We start from the raw sequence: 14,387 nt of genomic DNA, 5'->3' as shown, positions 1-14,387 counted from the left end.
ATGAATCTCCTATTAAAGCAAAACAAACTAACCAATGATGACATAGCACAGATTGAAAAAAATTTTTATAAAGCTCAACATATTATGTCATATGACACTTAATGTGTAGGCACGCATGTTCTTTTCTATTTCATTTTCTAACTTTCTACAGAGTCAGACTGAATATTTTTTTTATGTTTTCCTACTTAACTGCTTGCTTGTTTGTGATTTAAATATCACTCTTTAACACATTCATTAGGATTCGTTTGCATTGAGACTTAAAGATGTGAGCACAAAAGATTGCTAGGAAATAATTGAATGCTGACAGTAACGCAAACGCAAAGCACTGCTGACTGCAGTGAAGTCGGATCCGACTCATAGCGACCCCTCTCTGGGTTTCCAAGGCGGTATCACTAAGGAAGTTGATTGCCCAATCTTTCTTCCTAGGAGTGGCTGGTGGGTTTGTACCACCAGGCTTCTGGTTAGCAGTGCCTTAGGCACTATGCCACCAGAGCTCCTGATAAACTTAACTATATCAAATTTAATAATATCAAAACTCTAAAAAAAAAAAAAAAAAACTCACTGCTCACTGCCATCGAGTTGTTTTGACTCATAGAGACTTCTTCTTGGATTTCTGAGGCGGTTTCCATATGGAAGTAGATTGCAAAACTCTAGTAGTATCTTAATGTCATCGGTAGAAAACAGACTAAAATGACATACATCCATAAATACATTATTTTTTTCTATTATTTCCTTGTCGTTAACACTAAAGAGGTGGAGACATTAAAAAAATAAATAAATAAGGAGTCTGCATTTGTCTGTCTAGATCTGTTCCTTTTTACCACTCTGTACCTGAGTTGTTGATTTGTTTTTTTTTTTCCTCTTCCATATTGAACTCTTCACTTCCTTCTATCAAAGCTAATTGACTAATTGCAAAGACATTGCAAGTCTTCAGTGGTTCAAAATATGTCTTTTTAAGTAAAATTTTATAAAATGTGTGTTATTACAGCTCTAGAAATTTCTGCCCTATTTCATAATGTGCAAATCTCTGTCTCTGTAAATAATAGACTGTTAGGAGGTGTTACAGCTTTTTAAAATAAGCTATGTGGTAGTTGCTTCTTACTATCATTATACAGCTTTACTGCAGTGATTTTATCAGAACCCTGGTCATTGTTAGAGAAAGAGTTTCATGGCTGAGTGCGGTCTGAAAAACTCACCCTGTCTACTCAGAATCTGTGTTCTATGATCTGTTCTTATGTCTCATTACCACTCATCCTGCTCCTTTTCCCTGAACCAAAACTTTGATAGAACAACACTACCACAGTATCAACACCTTTTTACTTGTTTGGTTTTGTTTGTTGTTTTATTTAATGTTTGTTTCATATCCAGTTGTTTGTGAGTTGTCTTCTTTATTGGTAAATTTTACTGATACAAAAACATTTTTCCATCTTTTCAAACATATACAAGCTTTGATTGTGATAGACAGGTAATAGTAATATCAAAAAACATAACTTTGTTATATGCCAGTTTTTCACCACTATGAATATGCAGACAATTAGAAAGAACGAATAGGAGTCTGTTTTTATCTATGTAAGTTTAGGTGCTACTGCTTTAATCACTTTATTTTGGAAATTTTGAAATTTTTGCATTTTCTAACAGCAGTGATATTATATTGCAAAACTTCTTCTTTTTTTTGTCAATCATAGCAGCCATAGGTAGATGGTTGGTTCTGTAGAACAAAGTTGCCATCAAATGTATTTTTCACGTTTGTTTCTAAAGAACCATTTTAGTTCTGTTTTCTAGAAAACATTAGCTATAAATTTTGATGTCTCTTTAATCAGGTCAATTATGTTTGTGCTGACTGGTAATTTGATATCTGGAAAAGATGCCTGGTATTATGAGAACATTTCTTGGAAGAAGCTCAAATTCTGGACTCATAAATAGGTCCTGGCACCTTAGAGGCTGATAGCAACCCCTACTTGGGTTTCTGAAGCAGTATCACTATGGAAGAAGATTGCACAATCTTCCTTCTGAGGAGTGGCTGGTGGGTTTGAACCGCCGGCCTTCTGGTTAGCAGTCAAATGCCTTAGGCACTATGCCACCAGAGCTCTTTATTATGAGAATGTTTCTTGGAAGATGTTCAAATTTTGAGCTAAACTCTGGACTCACAAGTAGGTCCTGGCACCTCAGAGGCACTTGATCTGAACCCTGATTATTAATAAAAGGCAGTAAAGGCTTGGACTCTGCCAGGCATCTGAAACATAGCAGACCATGTGTTTCTGGAAGATTTATCTTATATCAGTCAGCTGGCCAAGAATTCCTTTTCTATTTGTACATTCTAGAATTCTTTTTCAGTGAAGGTGCTGATAATAAATGAAAATTGTGTCTTTTTGTTTGAACTCTATATAATTTTGGAAGAACATTTGCAATCTACCTCAAAGTTCTTGGCATCTAGTACAATCAAAGCAAAATTAGAGCACTAAGAAATGTATATAGTACAACATACAAAAGATATTCTCAGAGTTTAGGGATGAAATTAAACTCCATTAGAGCTTGGCTGTTCATCTGTGATTTTCTTAGATTATATATCTACTAAGTATGGTCAACAGCTTTTGGACTGACAGTTCCCATAAATCACTGTGTTGAAGGTACCAAACATGTTCCTGCCTGGATTTTTTTTCATTCATAAACTTTAATTCCCTAGATGGTTCTTGTGGCCTTTGAAAACCATTTTGTGTACTTTTATAATACACTTAATTTTTGGTCTCAGCAGCATCCCCCAAACCCTCTGAAGTACAATGAGTCGTTAATTTTGTTGTTGAAGTCATTGGAGCCAAGTGTTAAAACCCAAAAGCAATAATATTAAACTGTAAAAAATATATAATATTAACATAACTGTCTTAAAATAGTTCAAGAGAGAGAATCCAACATAAAATTGTGCAGAACTGATTACTGAAAATTACTAAGATATTAAAATGTGACAAATGTGGATTTAGAAATATATTCTTTCTTTACAATTTTGTTGCAAATTTATTTCTATCTCTGGGATGAGATTCAGTGTTTGATAGCATCCCCATAATGTAAGGACTCTGAGATTCCAGATTAATTTTTTGCATTATTCAAGTACATTCATGAGGGAACAATTTTAGGATGTTTACTCTGCCAGGTCTTGTGCAGGCTGCTGGGGTGGGAGACACTGTGCCTGCTCTGGAGAGTGTTATGGTCTAGTTGTGAAAAGAGACAGGAACAATATTGTGATGGGAAAAATTGAAAAGCTGAAGGAGAAATAAACCCTAAATAGCTATGAAGTTAAGAGACACCGAGATCCTGTAAGAGTAACGATATAATTTGGGAATAGATAAGGATGTTCAACCCAGCATGTTTGGGTTGAACAACATGATGGACATAATTAATGTCACTGAACAGTACATGTGAAAATTATTGAAACATCCAATATTTTATTAACATAGATTTACCACAATAAAAAAGAAAGAAAGACTTTAACTAGATGTGATAAATACAAATTGTTACTGGGTTTGTGCCTGGGGGAGGAAAAGGGCCTGACCGGGTAACAGGAAGAAGTTTAAGAGTTTATGCTTTGGAGAATTTAAGTTCATTAACTGAGACAGAGGTTAGGATCAAAGTATGATGCAACCAGTTTGTGACATAATGAAATTGATAGGTTGGAGGTAGGGGAAGTATATACATACTCATATGTATGTAGTGGGGACATAAGAGCAAATAAAATCCTCTTTCTTCCTGTCTTTCTGGCAAAGATTCATTCTTCTTACCTTTACATATTCTTCATTGTTGTGTGGTTTTTAGTGTGTAAGTAATATTTTCAATTTAGCATCTAATAAAAAGATTTTTTTGCCAGATAAATATTTAATGCAGATCTTCATAAACCTGGGTATTGAGTTCCTAGTGTTTCATTTTTATTTCCAGTATCAAAAAATAAAGAGTGACAATAAATTTGTTTCTCTCACATAGTAGAAATCCATGCTTTTCTGCACTAACCAAGATGAAACATCCATTCTTACCAGGACTTCTCCCTTGCTGGAATCATTTACTGGTATTCTCTCACAATTTTATTTAACATTTCTCTAACATTGTTAGTACTTTATATCTCTAGAGAATACTATGGGTATCCTTAAGCTGCTTTTCACTTAATCGATTGGTTACCTGACTTATAATAATTCTTTCTAACAGACCTATCTCTCTGATTTTTTTAAGGCCAGATTGACTTTCAGTTTCAACTGCTTCAGTAAACCTTTATCAGAAACAAACTGCATTTCCGTCTTCCACTTAGACAGTGGTTTTCAATTTAATGTCTAGTGATTTAAAATCACTAGAATGGCTTGTTACAATGCAAAGTACTGGACCCCCATCCTCAAAGTTTTATATAGAAGTTCTGGTATGGGCCCTAGAATTTGTATTTCTAACAGGCTCCCTGGTGATACTGAGCTTCTGGTCACAAGACCACCCTTTGAGAACCACTCTGGTAGCATAGTGCCTAAGGCACTTGACTGCTAACCAGAAGGCTGGCGGTTCAAACCCACCAGCCAATCCTTGGAAGGAAGATGGGGCAATCTACTTCCGAAGTGATATTGCCTTGGAAACCCAAGGAGGGGTCACTAAGAGTCAGGTCCAACTCGATGGCACATATCAACAAAACAACAACTTTAGAAGTGGGAATGTCTCACAGAAAATAAAATAAATCATATTGCCTCCTCTAACATTTTCTTCACTGACAATCCAGTCCATGGTTCCACGATTAGCCCTATATCTTACTATTTGGCAGCTTGGACAAAGCGAAGCTCCTCAGCCTCATTTGTGAGATGAGAGCACAGATACTTCCTTACTGATTTGTACCTGTTGTTGTTGCTAGCTGCCTTCAAGTTGGCTCTGACTCATGACAACCTATGTCTAACAGAAAGAAATGTTGTCCCCTCCTGTATCATCCTCATAATTGCCAGCATGTTTGGGTCCATTGCTGCAGTAACTGTGCCAATCCATCTCACAAAGTTTCTCCTTCATCCTTGAGGGCCCTGTTTCACCAAATATGATGTTGTTCTCCAGCAGCTAATTTCTCCTAATGATGAATCCAAAGCAAGCCAGTCCAGCATTGTTCTGTGTGATCCACAGGGTCTTCATAGGCTAATTTTCAGAAGTAGATCACCAGGCCTTTCTTCCTAGTCTGTCTTAACTTTGAAAGCTCCACTGAAACCTGTCCAACATTGGTGGCCCTGATAGTAAATAACTGGTATAGCTTCTGACATCATAGCAACAGGCAAACCACCACCACAGTATGACAAACTGACAGGCAAATAGTGGGTTGTATGGATTAGAGCAAGCTTATGTAAAGTGCTTAAATACATAGATGCCCAGTAAGTATTAGCTACCAAATATCGTTGGTTATTAGGAGCTCTGGTGGTGTGGTGGGTAAGGCATTTAGCCTAACCATTAACCAGAAAGTTAGTGGTTTAAACCCACCAGCTGCTCTGTAGGAGAAAGATGAGGCAATCTACTCTGGTAAAGATTTACAGCCTTGGAAAGAAGACTTCTGGCAAAATGGTGGAATAGTCAGATAAGCTACACAGACCCTCTGCAATAAAGTAATGAGAAACCAATTGAAATCGATACAGAAGATGATCCTGGAAGCCCAAGCTTTGAAGGAAAGGATAAAGAAGTGGATTAAATGCCAACTAGTAGAAGAACCTGAATGAAACAGTGAGTAAGAAGCCAAACGGAGCTGCAGATTGACAGCTGTCCTGAGGGCAGTCATTCTGAATATTTCCCAATAGCAACCTAAGAATCAAATGTGCTCACCAAGATTGCATGGGTAAGGACTGCTTTGGTACCTGATGACCAAAAAGGAGAAGAGTGAGGAAGAGGACAGGTGGACCTGTGGACTGCCAGTGGCTGTCCTGAGGGTATGGCCATTTTGGATATTTCCAAACGGCTGGTGCAGCCATTTCAAGTGTGTGTGTATGTGTTGTTCTTGCTTGGACTATGACCTGGGAGTGAGGTCTGCCTGCTGAGGACAGCACTGGCAACCTAACTGGAGACTGAAAACTGGAAAGGTGTGATATTACCCTTGTTAATCTTGTGCCCTGTGCCTTGTTGGTAAAAAGGGGTGTGGCCATGCACCTGCCTCCACCCACCTTCTTGACCTGTGGGGGTTCTATCCTGGTCTGTGGCCTCCTGAGAGACCCTGGGTGCCATACCGCCCACACACAGTTTTGTTCTGTTTTTTAATTATTCTTTTTATCTTTTTTTCTTTTTTTCCCTCTTTCCCATTCCTGGATCTTTTTTATATTTCCCCTGTTTTTTCTCTTCCCTTTTCTTCATTCTCTTCTTTTCTCTTTCTTTTTGTTTTCCCACACTTTGTCTTTCTGTTTGTAGTTTTCCCTATTCATTTACTCATGCTCTTTTCTCTCATTTTTCCCTCCCCAGATATTGTATTTTTTTTCTCTTTATTAGTATCTTTCTTTTCTCCTTTTAAATTATATTTTGAATTTTTTTCTTTTTCTTTACTGCTTTTTTCTTCTGTGACTGTTTCTGTTTGTTTATGTGGTTGGACTTTTTTGTTGTCTTGTACTATTTTATTTATTTTTAGAGGTTTATTTATTTATTGGTATTATTTCTGGCTGAGTTGGAAAAAGCTACTGCTCTCACACAACTTAACCTTATCTGCACCTCCTGCAGCCTCAGCTCCTGAGTGAGAGTCACTTCTCACTTTTACACTAACTGACCAACAATAAGTATTGGTCAATACAAGCTCAACTCACCCTCAACTGCTCTTTACAAATAGCTAACAGAGATCTGTGAACACACTCTCATTCTCTATCATGCCTACCAGGAGACAGGTTGTGAGTGCCTGAGTACCAACAATTAGTAAATAAGAAGCACAGGACCCTGCTCAAACAAGTATATCAAAACAAACAAACAAACAAAAAAGATAAACAAAAATCTTTGTGTGAATCACACCAACATACAACCAAAAATTAAACATAAATACAAGTACAACCCAATGTCATGGAGACAACAGACCATCACAGTCCACACAAAGAAGCAAGATAAAATAGTAGAAACAAGGGACCAGGATACAAACTCAGAAAACATCCCTGAGGAAAATGCTGCATTGAAACTTCCTTATAAGGAACTCAAAAGTATTATATTTTGGTACCTTCAATGGATCGGTAGACAAATCAAGGAAAATAAAATTAAGGAATAAACAGAAAAAACTCAAGAATAATTTAGGAAAACAATACAAGAACAAATTGACAGAATAAACATAAATTAGAAATGTTGCAAAAAATAATAAACAGAAATCCAGAAGTTTAATACAAAAATTTCAGAAATAGATAACACATTGAATGGGCAAAGGAGTAGAATCAAATCAATGGAATACAGAATTAGTAAGATTGAAGATGAATACATCAATACTACTTTGCTAGGGATTAGTCAGACAAAAGATCAAAAAATAATGAAGAAAAACTAAGATTCATGTGAGATACCATCAAAATAATAACCTATATGTAATCAGAATTCTAGAATAGAAAAAGACATATAAAACCACAGAGAAAATTGTTAAAGATTTATTGGAACAGAATTTTCCTAATATGATGAAACACAAGAATGTATCCATTCAAGAAATTCAACCAACTCCAAACAGGATAGACCCTAAAAGAAAATCACCAAGCTATATCATCATCAAACTCACCAAAACCAAAGACAAAAAAAGAATCCTGAAAGTAACACATGAAAAATGAAAAGTTACCTACAGAGCACAACCAATAAGACTAAAGCTCTGATGTCTTGGCAGAAACCATGTAGGGAAGAAGTCAGTGGAAGGGTGTATATATAAAACCCTGAAATAAATTTCCAATACAGAATTATATACCCAGCAGAACTGTCCCTCAAATATAATGGCAAAATTAGGAGATTTGCAGATAAGCAGAAATTAAAACCAAACCAACTTTACAAAAGATGCTAAAGGGATGCCTTCAGACAAAGAACCAACAACAGCAAACAACAACCTATGATTAACAACCTATGATTAACCTATGATGACGGAACCCAGAAACCAACCCAATGTAGTTACAGAACTTCTAAATGTGAGGAAGTCAAGACAATTGAAAGATAGAACAGAATGTTTCAAACTTGGGAGGAAAATAATAAGTCACAGGGTAATTGCAAAGAAAAATAATAAATCTTTGCATCAAAATGAAAAAGTGGAAAGTATACGTAATTAGCAATACTAAATCAACAGCACTGAAGGTGATGATAACACATTCCATAAACAAAATGAGCTCAGCACAGAAAATTATATGGAACAAAGAAATCAGCAACAGCACACCCTCCCCCTCACACAAAATATAACAAAATGACAGCCATAAATTCATACTTGTCAATAATTACACTGAATGAAATAGATTGAATGCATCACTCAAGAGACGGAGAGTTACAGACTGAATAAAAAAACATGACCTATCAATATGTTGTCTACAAGAGAGTCACCTTAACACAAAGACAAAAATAAACTAAAAATCAAAGGTTGGAAAAAGATACACCAAGCAAATCATAAACAAAGATAATAGAAGTCAGGATACTAATTTCTGATAAAATAGACTTTAAGGAAAAAAAAAAAAAAACACTATGTGACAAAGAAGGACATTATATAATGAGATCATTTGAATAAGAGGATCAAAACAAAACCAAATTCACTGCCATCAAGTCATTGCTGACTCATAATGACTCTCATTGGGTTTCAAAGGTGATAAATCTTTATGAAAGTCGATCACCCAGTTTTCTTTCCACGGAGTGGCTGATGGGTTGGATTGCTGACCTTCTGGTTAACAGTCAAATGCCTTATAAATTATACTGCCAGAGCTGATTATCTATGCACCCAATGAAAGAGCCCCAAAATACACAAATCAGACTTTAACAGAATCAAAAAGACAAATAGATGACTGACTCCACAGTAATAATAGGAGTCTTTAACACACCGCTTTCAATAAAAGATAGAACAACTGGTAAGAAACTCAACAAAAATTCAGAACTAAGCAATACCATCAACTAACTCGACCTTACAGACTTTTACAGAACACTTCACACAACAACACAATATAAATTCTTTTTTAAGATATATGGAACATTCTCCAGATGTTCAATATGTTAGGCCATAAAGAAAGCCTCAATAAATTTACAAACATAGAAATACTGCAAAGCGTCTTCTCAGATCACAATTCTATAAAATTAGAAATGAACACTAGGAAGAGCAATGAATGGGGAAAAAAAAAAGCATGGAAACTGAATAACACCCTTCTCAAAAACAACTGGATAATGGAAGAAATGAAAAATTAACTTAAAAAATTCCTTGAATCAAATGAGAATGAAAAGACAATATACCTAAATCTTTGGGAAACAGCAAAAGTAGTGATCAAAGGGCAATTTGTAGCAATACACACATCAAAAAAGAAGAAAGAGCCAGAATCAATACCTTAACCCAATATATCCAACAATTAGAACAATAAAAACAAAAAAAGCCTACAGTCCTCAGAAGAAAAATAAATAAATAAATAAAGATTCAAGCGGAAATAAATGAAACAAAAAATATAAAGACAATAGAAAAAAACAAAGAGACTAGAAAAAGGTTAGCAGGTCAAATCCACCTGCTTCTGTAAAGATTGTGGGAGCTCTAGTGGCATAGTGCCTAAGGCATTTGACTGCTAACCAGAAGACTGGCAGTTCAAACCCACCAGTCACCTCTTGAAAGGGAAGTTGGGCAATCTATTTTCATAGAGATACCACCTCAGAAACCCAAGGAGGGGTCGCTATGAGTCAGAATTAACTCAATGGCAGTGAGTTTGGTTTATGAGAAAAGAAGCAGCTTTTCTTTTATAACGAAAGAAGAAATTGAAGAGGTCATAAAAAAAATTACCAACAAACATGAGTCCTGGCCCAGAAGTTTTTGCTGGAGAATTCTACCAATCGTTCAAAGAAAAGCTGACACCAATCCTTGTTAATCTATATGAGAACACAGAAAAAGATGGCATCTTCCCAAAATCATTTGATGAAGCAAATATAACCCTAATACCAAAACCAGGCAAAGACATCATTAGAAAGGAAATCTACAAAGCAATATCCTTCCTGATTATAGATGCAAAATCTTCAACAGAATCATAACCAATATATTCCAAAAACATATTAAAAAAAAACTATATATCATGACCAAGTGGGCTTCATACAAGGTATACAAAGATGGCTCAACATTAGAAAAACAATTAACATAATCTATCATATAAGTAAAAACAAAGAAAAAAAATCAAATCACATGATCTTATCAATAGATACAGAAAAGGCATTTTATAAAATCCAATATTGATTCCTGATAAAAGCTCTCACAAAAATAGGAATGGAAGGGAAATTTCTCAACATATTAAAGGGTATATATGCAAAACCAACAGCCAATGTTATTCTCAATAGAGGAAGACTAAAAACATTCCCCTTGTGAAGAGGAACAAGACAAGGATGTCCTTTATCTCTACTGCTATTCAACATTGTATTGGAAGTCCTAGCCAGGGCGGTAAGAAAAGAAAGTGAAATCAAAGGTTTCCAAATTGATAATGAAGAAGTAAAACTATCCCTATACACAGATGATCTAATCCTATATAGAGAAAACCCTAAAGACTCAGCAAGAAACTACTGGAACTTATTGAAAGATTTAACATAGTGACAGGATACATAATCAACATAAAAAAATCAGTTGGATTCTTCTATACCAGCCAAGTGGTCTCTGATAAGGAAATAAAGATGTCAATATCATTTACAGTAGCTACCAAAAAGATAAAATATTTGGGAATAAATCATTCCAGGAACACAAATGACCTATACAAAGAAAAATACAAAACACCACTTCACATTCCATACTCGTGGATAGGAAGATTGAATGTTGTGAACCTGTCAATACTACTCAAAGCAATCTATACATTCAATACAATCCTGATCCAGATTCCATCAACAATCTTTAAAGACATTGAAAAACCAAGCACTAATTTTATATGGGAAGGGAATAGACCTCAAATAAGCAAAGCACTGCTGAAGAAGATGATAAAGTAGAAGGTATCACACTGCCAGATCACAAAACCTAGTATACAACCACAGTTGCCACAGTCTGGCATTAGTAGGAGAGACACATAGACCAGTGGAGCAGAATTGAGAACTCAGAAGCCAATCCATCAACCTATGGTCAGCTGATCTTTGACAAAGGGTTAAAATCCATTAAATGGGAAAGTGATAGTCTCTTTCACAAATGGCCCTGGCAAAACTGGATACCCGTTTGCAGAAAAATGAAACAAGATCCATACATCACACCATACGCCAAAATTAAGTCTAGATGAATCAGAGACTTATATGTGAAACCTAGAACTATAAAGTTCATCAAAGAAAAAATAGAGACAAACTTAGAGGCCTCAATTTATGACATACATAGACTACCAAGTATAATCCAAGATGCACAAACAGCAGAAGATAAACTAGATTATTGGGACCTTCTAAGAATTAAATTATTATATGCATCAAAAGACTTCTCCAAAAGAGCAAAAAGAGAACCTACAGAATTGGAAAACAATATTTGACAATGACATATTGGGCAATGGACTTATCTTTAAAATTATAGAAAACTCTAACACATCAACATCAAAAAAGACAAACAATCCAATTCAAAAATGAACAGGAGATATGAACAGACACTTCACCAAAGAAGATATTCAAGCAGCCAACAAACACATGAAGAAATGTTCACCACCATTTGCTATCATTGTTCTTGTTGTTATGTGCCGTCGAGTCATCTCTGACTCATGGCGACCCCTCATTGGGTTTCTGAGGCAGTTTCACTATGGAAATAGATTGCCGAACCTTCCTTTCAAGGAGTGGCTGGTGGGTTTGATCTGCCAGTCTTCTAGTTAGTAGTCAAATGCCTTAGGCACTATGCTACCAGAGCTCCCAGCAAATCAAACAATCATGAGATACCATCTCACCCCAGCATTAGTAGCAAAGTTCAACACAGAAAATAACAAATGCTGGTGAGGATGTGGAGAGATTGGGACTCTCGTACACTGCTGGTGGGACTGTAAAAGGATAAAACCCTTGTGGAAGTCAGTATGGCAGTTCCTTAAAAATTGGAAATAGAAATACCATTTGATCCAGCAACCCACTTACCAGGTATATATCCTAAAAAATGAGAGGCAGAACACAAACAGATACATGCACACCAATGTTCATTGCAAAATTATTCACAATAGCAAAGATCTGGAAACATCCTAAGTGCCCATGAACCGAGAAATGGGTAAACAAACTGTGGTACATACACAAAATGGAATAATATGCAACCCTAAATGATAATACAAAACCTGCAAAACACAACATAAAGTGGATGAACTTGGAGGACATTATGCTGAGTGAAACAAATCAATCACAGAAGGACAACTATTATATTAGTCCACTATTGTAAAAAGTCAAGGATATGTTTATACATGGAAGGATTGGATTATTAATATTTATTTATTTATTATTTATTCTTTATTTGTTATCATGCATGGGAGGGAAGGGCAGGCTAAATTCCTAGATCTCTGTGTATATATATACACATTGATAGAAACCAAAGATTATTAGTGGTCACCAGGGGTAGGAGGGAGGAGGGAAGGGGAAGCTTTTGTTTGCAGTGCATCGAGTTTACGCTGATGATGGGGGAATACTTTGGAAAAGGATAGCAATAATGGTGGTACGACATGAAAAATGTCATCCATAGGATACTGGGAAGAAGTAACTATGGGGAGGAAGTGGTAAACAAATAGTGCATTGTGGTAAACTGTGGTTAATGTCATGAGACAAAGTATATGTGAACTGCTGTATGGAAGTGAATTTGCTCTGTAAATTTGCACCCAAAACACAATTTAAAAAAAATATATCATCCATTGGGAAGTTGTTATGTTGGCAAATGTCTTCTAGTTTATGTTTTGACCACAATAAAAGTGAAAAATAAATAAATAATCATCTATATGGAACCAAATTGACAAGAGCAACAAGAAAGATTAGATAGAAAATTTAGGGGGCAGTAAGACTATATTCGTAAGGAACAACTCAGAAAAGGAAGGTGAGAATGGTTGCACAACTTTAAAAATATAATCAATATCACTGAACTACATGTAATTGGTCAGGGAAAACCTTATGAATAGCAAAGAAACACTGTTTGATTCATTACAGCACAACTTTATGAATAGTCCGGTTAGGTTAGAAGACTCAAAATAGGACTGGGAAATTGCTGCATCATCTGAGTAAACCCAGCCTTAGTCCTATGGCTAAGGTAAAACTGTCGAGACCTCCATTTGCTGATGTGGCACCACTCCAATCGAAGATAAACAGCTGCAGACATTCATTAATCATTGAAACATGGAATGTATGAAGTATGAATCTAGGAAAATTGGAAGTTGTCAAAAATGAAATGGAATGCATAACTATTGATATCCCCAGCATTAGTGAGCTGAAATGGACAGGTTTTGGCAATTTTGAATCAGACAACCATGGGATCTACTATGCTGGGAATGAGAATTTGAAGTGGAATGGCATGGCATTCATCATCACAAAGGATGTTTCAAGATCTGTCCTGAAGTACAATGCTGTCAGTGATAGGATATTACTCATACACCTACAAGGAAGACCCGTTAATACGATTATTATTCAAATTTATGCACCAACCACCAAAGCCAAAGATGAGGAAATTGAAGATTTTTTACCAACTTCTGCAGTCTGAAATTGACTGAACATGCATGCAGGATGTGTTAAATATCACTGGTGACTGGAATGCAAAAGTTGGAAACAAAGAAGAATCATCGGTAGTTGGAAAATTTGGCCTTGGTGACAGAAATAATGCTGGAACTCGCATGGTAGAATTTTGCAAGACCAACGACTTGTTCATTGCAAACACCTTTTTTCAACAGAACAAACGGTGGCTCTACACGTGGACTTCACCAGATGGAACACACAGAAATCAGATTGACTACATCTGTGGCAAGAGGCGGTGAAAAAGCTCAATATCTTCAGCCAAAACCAGGCCAGGACCTGGTTGTGGAACAGACCATCAACTGCTCATGTGCAAGTTTAACTTCAAGTTAAAGACAATTAAAATAAGTCCAAGAGAGCCAAAATATGATCTTGATTATATCCCTCCTGAATTTAGAGATCATCTAAAGAATAGATTTGAAGCATTGAACACCAATGACCAAAAACCAGAAGAATTGTGGGAGGATATCAAGAACATTATCCATAAAGAAAGCAAGAGATCACTAAAAAGATGAGAAAAGAGAAGGCCAAAATGTCTGACAGAAGAGACTCTGAAACTTGCC

General features: G+C 36.0%; 1 protein-coding gene across 1 annotated transcript in view; it reads left to right on the top strand.

The window, feature by feature from the left end:
• The window catches only part of TRPC4 (transient receptor potential cation channel subfamily C member 4), a 298,431-nt gene that overhangs the window by 624 nt on the left and 283,420 nt on the right, over positions 1-14,387 (top strand). The gene's annotated exons all lie outside the window — the stretch shown is intronic.

Source organism: Orycteropus afer, unplaced genomic scaffold, assembly GCF_000298275.1.
Source record: "Orycteropus afer afer isolate SDZICR_OR568_19922 unplaced genomic scaffold, OryAfe1.0 scaffold00691, whole genome shotgun sequence".
Classification (NCBI taxonomy): domain Eukaryota; kingdom Metazoa; phylum Chordata; class Mammalia; order Tubulidentata; family Orycteropodidae; genus Orycteropus; species Orycteropus afer.
The sequence above is the reverse complement of the archived record's forward strand: the minus strand, read 5'-3'. Positions and strand labels throughout refer to the sequence as shown.